Here is a 10,136-nt window from a genome sequence, read left to right as displayed (position 1 = left end):
CACGTATGTGCCTTACCTTTTTCCCTCGCAACTGGTAATTCTTGTCACTGTAAATAAAGGCACTAAACCTTAACCATTCTGCCATTGAGTCCACTCCGTCTAGTGTTCTTGACATCTCTCGGCATTTAAAGTTTATCTCAATTAATTATTTAGACATTGCAAAAATATTGCTGCCTTTAAAACACAGATTAATATGAGGTTAAAAAAATAAGATGCATGTCTCAGCTGGATCCATGTGAATAGCAAAAGCAGAGGATGAAATTCAGTTATACAGGAACTTGTCACTGTTTGCATTGGCATTGTTCTTTAACAAAATTTAAAGGACACTAAAATACAAGTTCGGGTCTTAGGAGGTTAACACATTTTGTGTAGTATGAAAAAATATCTCAAGCGTTTTTGTACTCTCTGAATGGAAAATGCTAAGGCGTGGGATGTAGGGTAATGGGATTGCTGCAGCATGCAAAAAATAGATAGATAAGATGTTTGAAATAGTTTAAACACTATTCCAGATGTTATTTTTGCCTAAAATGTTAGATTTAATGTGTAATTAAATAAGTAAAAATAACCTGTGAACTCATCTGTCATGAACACACTGACCTCTACCAGGTTTGGATTGGTGAACACTAGAGTGCTGAGTAATAAAACTTTTATCTTAAAGGATTTATTTATGACCCAAGGACTGGATTTCCTCTGTATAACTGAGACATGGTCAAGGGCCGGTGAGTCCAGCGTTTTCCCAGATCTCTTACCAGATGACTGCTTTTTAAACTCTCCTCGAATATCAGGCATAGGAGGAGGCCTAGCGGTTGTTTTTAAGAAGTATAAATGTAAACCGCTGTCCTTACATCACCTAGTAACTTTGAACTGAGTGTTTGAGCTAGGTCGCTCTAACACAGTGCTCTGTGCTGTGGTTTACAAACCCCCCAAATACAATAAGGACTTCTTGAATGACTTTTCTGATCTGTTGGCTGAAATTATGCCAAAATACGATCATGTCCTTATTGTTGGGGACTTCAGTATTCACATGTGCTGCCCTGACAAGCCAATGGCAAAGGACTTTTTAAATCTTATTGATTCCGTTGATCTTGAGCAACCTGTGTCTGTGCCTACACAAAAATATGGGCACAAGTTGGATCTTGTTTTAACTCATGATTTACCTGTCTCTAACTTAGAAGTTTGTGATATTGTCCTCCTGTTGTTGCTCGGTGCTGGCGTATTTTTAACCCATCCTCTGCTGGTAAGTTCTCTGTTGTTTTTAATCAGAACTGCAGACTTCCTGATTCCGTATATAATGATTCAGAAGAGCTGAGTACACGGTTTTACTCAGTCTGCCAAACCGTTTTAGATTCGGTGGCCCCCTTTAAGCTTAGGCAAGTTAAAGCCAAATCTGAACCCTGGCAGAATGAAGACACCCGTGCTGCCAGAAGAAATTGTAGGAGAGCTGAACGTAAATGAAAGCAGGATAAACTTCAGGCGTCATACCAAATATTACAGAATTACTTAAATTCTTATCAGAAAACTGTAAAAGATGCTAAGAGGAAACATTTTGCTGCTATTATTCAGGCAAATTGCCGTAAGCCTCATGCCTTATTTAAGACTATTGACATGGTCTGTCAGGATCCTGGGTCTCCTGACCCAGTGTTGAGTTTCTAGTGTCTCAGTATTTTTTTTATTATGATGTATGTTCTATGTTCTCTTTGTTGTCCCAGTTTATTCTATAGAGTCTAGTGTCTGAGTTTGGGTTGCTTGTATTCTCTTTAGTTTTCCGAGTATTTAGTAGCTGCCCTCTCTGCCTCCTTTATGTTGATCTCTGTGTTTCCTTGTTGCTCTGTCTCCCCTGTCAGCTGTATCTCCTAGTCAAGTCTGTGTCTCTGTGTTACATTTCCTGTTTTACTTTGAAGGTCTGTGTCCTATGTGAATGTATTGTGTTTCGCTTCCCTTGACTCTCGTTATGTCTGATTTCTCCCACCTGTGCTCCCCTTCTGTGTCTCATTCCCCTCGTTACTTCCCAGTGTATTTAACCCGGTGTTTCTCTGTGTCAGTGTTGTGATCTCCCTCTTGCTGTGTGTTTCTCCCTGCATCCCCATGTGTGTGTTTCGTTAGAGTCTTCTCAATTTAGGTTTTGTAAAGTTTTTTGTTAAGCAATAAAAGCTGCCGTTTTGAGTTTAAGTTTCGCCTCAGTTGAGTCTGAATTTTGGGTCCTTTTCCTGCCTGCACACAGCTGTTCCATGACATGGTCCTTCATGCTCCACAGACTGTTGGTGTCGAGTCCTCTCAGGAAATTTGTGAAAACTTCCTACACTTCTTTATTGATAAAGTGTTATATGTGAAAGCGCAGATTTCCCATTCCGTTCTCGACCCTTCTATCCCTGTCCTTAGCTCTGCTGACAGATTTGAGCCAGTTTCTTTGCTCTGCCTGCAGGAGTTGGTTTCTCACCTGAAGCCCTCAGGTTCCCCTTATGATGCTCTCCCCCCTCAATTTTTCAAAGAGGTTTTCCTCGCTGTAGCACCATTTGTACAGTCCGTTGTAAATAGTAGTTTGTCCTCTGGTGTTGTACCTGTGAATCTTAAACATGCAGTGATTCAGCCTCTACTCAAGAAACCTGCTCTTGATCCTGATATTATTGCAAATTACAGGCCTATTTCCAAACTGCCTTTCATCTCAAAAATTCTTGAAAAGGTAGTTTACAAGCAATTAATGTCCTTTTTAGAAGAACAAGGTATTTTAGAAGTTTTCCAATTTGGTTTTAAATCTTAACATAGTACTGAATCTGCCCTTTTAAGAGTTTTAATTATGTGTTTTTAGTAACTGACTCAGGTGACTGTGCTATTATCGTGCTTCTAGATTTAACTGCTGCCTTTGATACAGTGGATCATAACATTTCAATTTCCCGTTTAGACCAGTTGGTGGGTGTTAGGAGTACTGCACTGCAGTGGTTTAGATCCTATTTGGTAGAGCGAACTTTCTCTGTGAAACTTGGTGAGTTTGTATCTTCTGCTGCTTCTCTTCATTGTGGGGTCCCACAGGGTTCAGTTTTAGGCCCGCTTCTTTTCTCCCTATATCTCCTACCCCTTGGCTCTATTTTCAGGAAACATGGGATTTCTTTCCACTGTTATGCCAATGACTCCCAGATTTATTTCCCTCTTAAGCTGGGCAGACACTGTGCGATTTTTTCAGTCACGTTATTCAGCTTCTGCTCAAACTGCACGATTGACTCGCAGGGGTTAGAAGTTTGTAGGTCACGATGCAGGGTCTCACACTATACAGCCAATGCTCTGATGCGATCTGAGTGCTCACACTGTGCGTCCATAAAATGAAAGTTATAACAGAAAATCTGTCGCTGGCTCTCCCTCTCTGTCTTTCACTCACACAGACACACACACTACCATCAACTTTGCTAAATTGCTAATGAAAAACATTGATCAGGCAGCTGTGATTGAGCAGCAGTGTAAATCCAACTATTTTCACGGTTGTTGTGGTCGTGATAATTTTGTGAGGCCACATCGAAAAGGCTCGGATGAGCTTGCCAAAGTTCTACAAGTTGTGCCTCGATCGCTTGTGTCCACATCACACGCTGCACTGCCATGCTACTCCGTCTTTTCACTTTCATTTCTGTGTTAGCGCGTGTGCAGTGTGAGAGGCTGCGGTGACACCCTCACGACGGCTGATAGGATTTCAAACAGGTTTGATTTTCTTACGACCAAGCGATTGATGAGCGGGAGCTGGTCGTGAGGTGTTAATCGCTTCTCGTTACCCCACGTATACTACACGATGCACGACACACAATGAAGGCGAAACTTGGGCCAATCACCAAAACGGTCACACAACTGAAAAAGCGTCTCGAAATGAGCCAAAAATCGTACAGTGTATGCCCAGCATTAAAAAGATAAATGGCTTCTCAGTAGACCCTCTGCTCAGATGCCTTGATGAAATAGGGGCCTGGATGGCTTTGAACTTTTTACATTTTAATGAGCAGAAAACAGAAGTGATGGCTTTTGGTGGCATTTCTGAGACCACTGCTATAGATCTTTATTCGCTGGCACAGTATGTGTGTATACATATATATATATATATATATATATATATATATATATATATATATATATATATAGATCCATTGAGATATATATATTTGGTATACATATTAGTAATGTGCATTATATTTTGCTTGTTTCTTGTATTTTTGCACACCACTGTTGCATGTGAAGCTTGCACAGAAGAATCTCACTCACATGTGCTGTACCAGTGTATTAATGTGACGTGACCATAAAACGTGATTTCAGTGATATATTTTTTCGACTGTGTCGACCAGTGGTGGGAGGGGGTGGGATAAAATAAGTGTATACTTCTTCCCACTCCTTTTCAATATGGAACTGAATCAGAACAGTTGAAGGAATATTGAAATGTAGTCGCTTTATTTAGTATTGAATTTTCTTTCTCTTCTTGTCTTTGCTAAATGAACTTTGTATAATGTTTACATGAGCAAAATAAATTAACAACAAACAACAAACAAACCAGTTTAGTCCAGTTTAGACTGCTTACAGTTGTGCGCTGTGTGCATCTGGGTCTGCTTGTTCAAAGATTTCATTGAATGTGGCAAGAGGAATGGAATGCTATGTGCACTTCATGTCCTACACCCTAAACTTCCCCACCCCCAACTTCGGGGTGCATCCCACGGCTCTGGAGAATGTACGTTCCAAAATGTTTGCATTGGACTGCAGAACAATTTTTCAAGATTTAGGACTCAAAGCATTTATTGTCATGTGTACAAAGAAAAGCATTTCTCTGTACAATGAGATTCTTTCTTTGCTGTCCACAGACAGATGCCGGTTAATATGTACTGATGGATAAAATACAAATAGCATAAATAAATAAATAAATGGAGACCAGAAAAAGGTGGGTGTAGTGAAAATAATGAGAAGCAGGACTGAGAAAAGCAAAAGAGGCGGTGTTTGTTCAGGGAAGATATGAGTGGCTGAGAGATGTGTTACAACAACGACGAGTGGATTTGTTGGAAGGGATTAAAGTTTCCAGATATTATAGGTTAAACACAAAAGAGAATAAAGATAGACCGTTGCATTACATGTGTATATTCTCAACATTTTAGACAGTGAAAACAAAAAAAAATGTCTCCCCTCCTGTGACTGTACTCAGTTGCGGACCGGTAGAGACAGAATGGCTGAGTAGTAGTTTAGGATTCCTGGATTTCTTTAACATCTACTTGAAGTTCGCATCCTGGCGTGGGTGTATTGTCCTCTAAATTCTTAGCGGATGCGTCCCCACTGTCACAAAAAACAGGCGGGCACGTGAAATGCACGTCATTAGACCCGGTGCGTCAGCAGTACTTCCCTGTTCTGGCTGTATAGCAGACTTGCACACGTGAAAAGTACAATATTTAATTATAAGGGGCGGCCACAGTAGGCAGCTCCGTATATTTGATTTCAACTGGAAGGTCTTCCCGACACTAACACGAAGGGATGTGTACCTCTTCCCAGGATCAAACTGGGAATTATTAACTTGTATGCATCCACTGGCATTATGCACACATGTTATTACTATAATCGTAAACACAAAATAGTGGTAGAATAGCACAGCAGTGTCCTAGTTTCCAAACGTCCTTCAGGACTTAGATAAAAACATTAATACAGGCTTTATTACATGCAGCCACATGCTGGCCATGTACTGATAACAAAGGAGTAAAATGATGTTATGTGTTGTGTGATGGAAACTTTATTTTAAATATGAATTTTTATTCAAATTTCATTACATTTTTGATCCTCAAAATTACTAATAAAAATATAAAGTACCAGGATGGGAGAGTGGGAGCCCTCCGATACATGGGCTGACCATTAAGGATGTTCTCTTCAACAGTATGCAGCCCACATTCCCACAACACATAAGAAGCCTGAACACAACCAGAGGTGACAAAGGCATAGACAGTTTTTATTTAAGTAGATGTACAGATACTTTCTTTAAAAATACTCAGGTAAAAGTTGAAATACTCAGCTTCTCTACTCAAGTGAAAGTGAGAAAGTACAGGCCTGAAATGCACTCAAAGAAAGAGTAAAAAGTAGCCCTTTGAAGGACATTTCTGTCCATTTTGTTACAAAGCTAACTGAACCTTAAGCTATATTATTATAAGGATAGATGGCATTATTGTTATTATTATTGTTAGCCCTGTGACAAGCTGGCGACCTGTCCAGCGTGTACCCCACCTCTCGCCCTATGACAGCTGGGATAGGCTACAGCACGCCCCGCGACACTGCAATGGATAAGCCTAAGCAAATGGATGGATGGATGGCATCATAAACCACACAGGGGTTAAAGGGATTCGGCAGCAGGGGGGACTGGTTGAGTGGCTCCGTATTGGAACAATCACAGCTTACACTCATTTACATTTGGATTTTCTTTGAGTGCAGGCTGTGATCAGCTGACCTGTCTTGCTGCTGCTCTGAGGTTTACTACTGTTTATGGATTTACACAGCTGAATTCAACACGATGTAAGCAAATGTTTTCAGTAATGTCTTGGCTGATTTGCTGCTTATATTGTATTTATACTAGACAGTATAAAGTATTTTCATGCAACTTTTGCATAACACAAAGTTGGTATAATTCTATTTTAGCAGACCTCTACTTTTTTTTTCTTGCACACAATTAATGAAAGACTATTCTTGCTCGGCCAGTGCAACAAGTGTCTAAATCCAAAACACCATGTTGTTAGGACTGGCTGTATTCTGCCATTGTCAGTTAAAAGTGTTTAATCGGATTTACAGAAAAACTCTGCTTTAATGTTCTCTAAGAATTTATAATCTGATCTGATGTTAGCCTTCACTGTTAGATGATGACTGTCTTATACTCATAGTGGAAATGTTTACTGAATTGCTATTTTTAATAATCAGAGTTTCATGATAGATTCACATTTCCCTGAAAAAAATGCAGGGCAGCTTTAATAAATGTAAAAGCAAATATGTTGTAAGAAATGCCCTCACTTTTATAGTTTTTTAAATACTTCAGAATAGTGAACATGGGACAATGAGCCAAATAAAGAAGGCAGAAAAATATTAAGCCTTGACGGATGGGATGATCTGGGAAATGACCAGGACCGAAGTGGATCTGGGTTTGATTTGTAATCCTTATCTATTTTGGATCTTTCCTACTGTCCAAGTCGTCTACAATGTTTTTCTGATTTGTTTTTTAGGGGAACGTAACAGACTCGTACTCTGAAATTCAGACAATGTAACTTTCAAACTGTTGACAGTGTTTCATCACCAAATCTGTGAAAATATTTTAGTGTGAGCTGATTTTAAATCTGTGATGTAATCACATTCAAAGTTTGATATGTTATGTGTTCAGAGCTCTTCTGCAAACTTTGGTTTTATAAGTGGCGATCTGAGTAACTGTTGCCTTTGCATCAGGTCATTCTCTGATGTCAATGACAATTTTCATGTATTTTCATTAGACTCAGTACATTTGGCTATAGTGTTTGTCCTCATGCATTAGTTTTTATTTAGTTATCTTCATTGATGAAAACAACAATGAAAAGTATTGGTCAACAAAATTACTACTGCTTCAGATGAGGAGGCTAACTGAGAGGCTTTGATCCTTTTTAAAATACCTTTCTGACCCTGAAGATGGGGCCAGTTTATTGCAGCCTATCAGACAGATGTTTTTGGCTTCGTCATGGTGGTGAAACATGATGACCCATTTTAACCCAGTCCCTGAAATTTGCATTACCATTATAAAAATCTTTCAATGTCAAATTATTAAATAAAGAATAACAACACAGAATTCTTATGGGAATGTTTTACTGAATAACTCAGCCTCATGCTTGACTGATTTCAACGATAAGTCCATGTTGAATTTTATTTGTTCCTCTTTTGTTGTTGTGTTGATGCCACCTTTCTGAACTACAGACTTTAGTGTCTTGTGAAAATCATTCCCCTTTGTTTTCTGAAAACAAACCAGAAAACACACTTCTAAACACATCGTCATAAAATACCAGAAAGTGTTATTGGGTTCTTTTTCACCTGTTTCAGGGTTGCATGCTATTTATCAGTTTTATTTTGCTGTGATCTTTACAGGGTTTCCACTCCTAGGGAGACTAGCAGCAGTCAATCATTTAAGACAATCATTTGCAGACTCCTTCCTGGTAAATGCGAGGATGTTTTCATGATGATACATGATTGTAAATCAATCACAGACCTGCAGGCATGTGCACACACACTCACACTATTTTCTTCTTGTTGTTTTCTTCCTACTGAGCACCAGAGGGCAGTACTAGTCAGTGTTTTGATTCATTCACAGACATGTTCCATATGAACATAAAAGATTCCAGATACAGAAATCAGTTTTAAGACATTAAAGAGATTTAATGTTTAGTTTACATTATATGATGTAAAAACAACATTAACTTCTTGAAACAAAACAAAAGATGTGTTGATGGTGGCAAAGTCACAAATTTGTTCTATCTTATAGTTATTTAAATATTTCAAATTGACAGAGTCATCCTTAGCTCTACTGTTTTTTTGTTTGTTTTTAGATATTCTGTCTTTAATGATCTTTAATGAGACAGATCTGCAACCAAAAAAGCTACATAGGATTTTTTGACAGTTTCTTATAGATTTTTACTCACTGAGACTGGGAAAATATGTTTTTAAAATTCATCTGTTCAGGTTTTCTTGCAAAACTCCTGTTCTTAGAGTAATTAAGCATACAATTTCCCTTTTTAAACTGAAGTCTGGTATCCTATACTTGAGTCCAAAAACCATGTCCAATAATGATTTCTTACATTAATTTAATATGTCTAAGAGTGAGACTGAGGAGAAAAACAAACAGAAAATGCAAGGAATTGAGGGGGGTCAGGGTGGGGTGGTGGGAAGATGGGTTTGGCAGAGTGAGAAGCTCAGATGATCATAGCAAAGTGTAAGGAATCTCAGAAAAACTATGCATAGTTAATTGTATTAAAATATTGCTTTTTTTTTTTCATTGCTGCTGTGTTTTTCTTTTAAATATAAACTTCTCATGTTTTGCAACAAAAAAAAACTGTACATGATGGGCGAATGAAGATCATTTTTTGGATTCAGCACCCTAAGAAAATTTACCAAAAATATCCCATGCAGCTGAATTTTGTTGTTGTTGTTGTTTTTTTTGTTTTTTGTTTTTTTTTTTGGGGGGGGGGGCAAACCTTGGATTAAAAGAGAATATGAAATCAATGGACAAGAACTCAGAAACTTCATTACTAGTTCTGTTAGGACACAATCCAATTCTTTTATGTATAAAAAATAGTCAAAAGACAAAACCAGTTAAAAAAAAAAAAAAGAATTAACTCATTTAATCTGGTTCAATATGGGGGTTTGTAGAAAACCAAGTAGTAGTGCTGCTGATTTCTTATTTCAGGTAAAGCAGTGCTGAGGACATTTGCAATCATAATCCAGACTTTTATTACTTAATTTGACAAATAGTATGAAGTAAGTAAGTACAAATTTAAAAATACAAAACATTTTATTTATATATAGCACCCTTTAAGATAAATATCAAAAAGTGCTTCATAGCACTACTTACCCAAAAGTAAGTTTAAAAAGATGAGTTTTAGCTGTTTTCTTTAAAAGACACTGCCTTTTAGTCAGGTACATCTCCTGATCACATGACCTCAGGGTCCTGCTGGGGCTGTATGAATGTAAATGTTCACTGAGGACTTGGTGCTTGTCCATGCAGGGCTCTAAAAGTCAAAATCAAAAATCTTAAAGTGGACCCTGACGTTAATGGAGAGCCAGTGCAACAGTGTTAATCATAGTGTGGCATGAGTACTTCCTCTTAGAGGCGTTCTAAACAACCTGCAGATGTTCCAAAGAGGTTTGTTTTTAAATGAACAAAACAATCACATTAATCCAAATGTGGCAAAATAAATGCATCAATAACAAACTCAGAGCCTGACACAGTCGAACTCATGTTGGCAATATTTCGCAAATGATAAAAGCATAAATTAGTGAACCAGAGATGAGCATCAATGAGCGTCCAAAGTGAAGGCTGAATCAAGTCACTCCAAGTTTTTTAAATACAAGATTTAGCAAAACTGACAAGGGGACCAATAATGTCTATTGTTCCATATACCTGTTGGGTACAGAAACAAAGACTT

The sequence above is a fragment of the Perissodus microlepis genome, chromosome 4 (assembly GCF_051167445.1).
Source record: "Perissodus microlepis isolate ML-2025 ecotype Zambia chromosome 4, ASM5116744v1, whole genome shotgun sequence".
Taxonomy (NCBI): Eukaryota; Metazoa; Chordata; class Actinopteri; order Cichliformes; family Cichlidae; genus Perissodus; species Perissodus microlepis.
The sequence above is the reverse complement of the archived record's forward strand: the minus strand, read 5'-3'. Positions refer to the sequence as shown.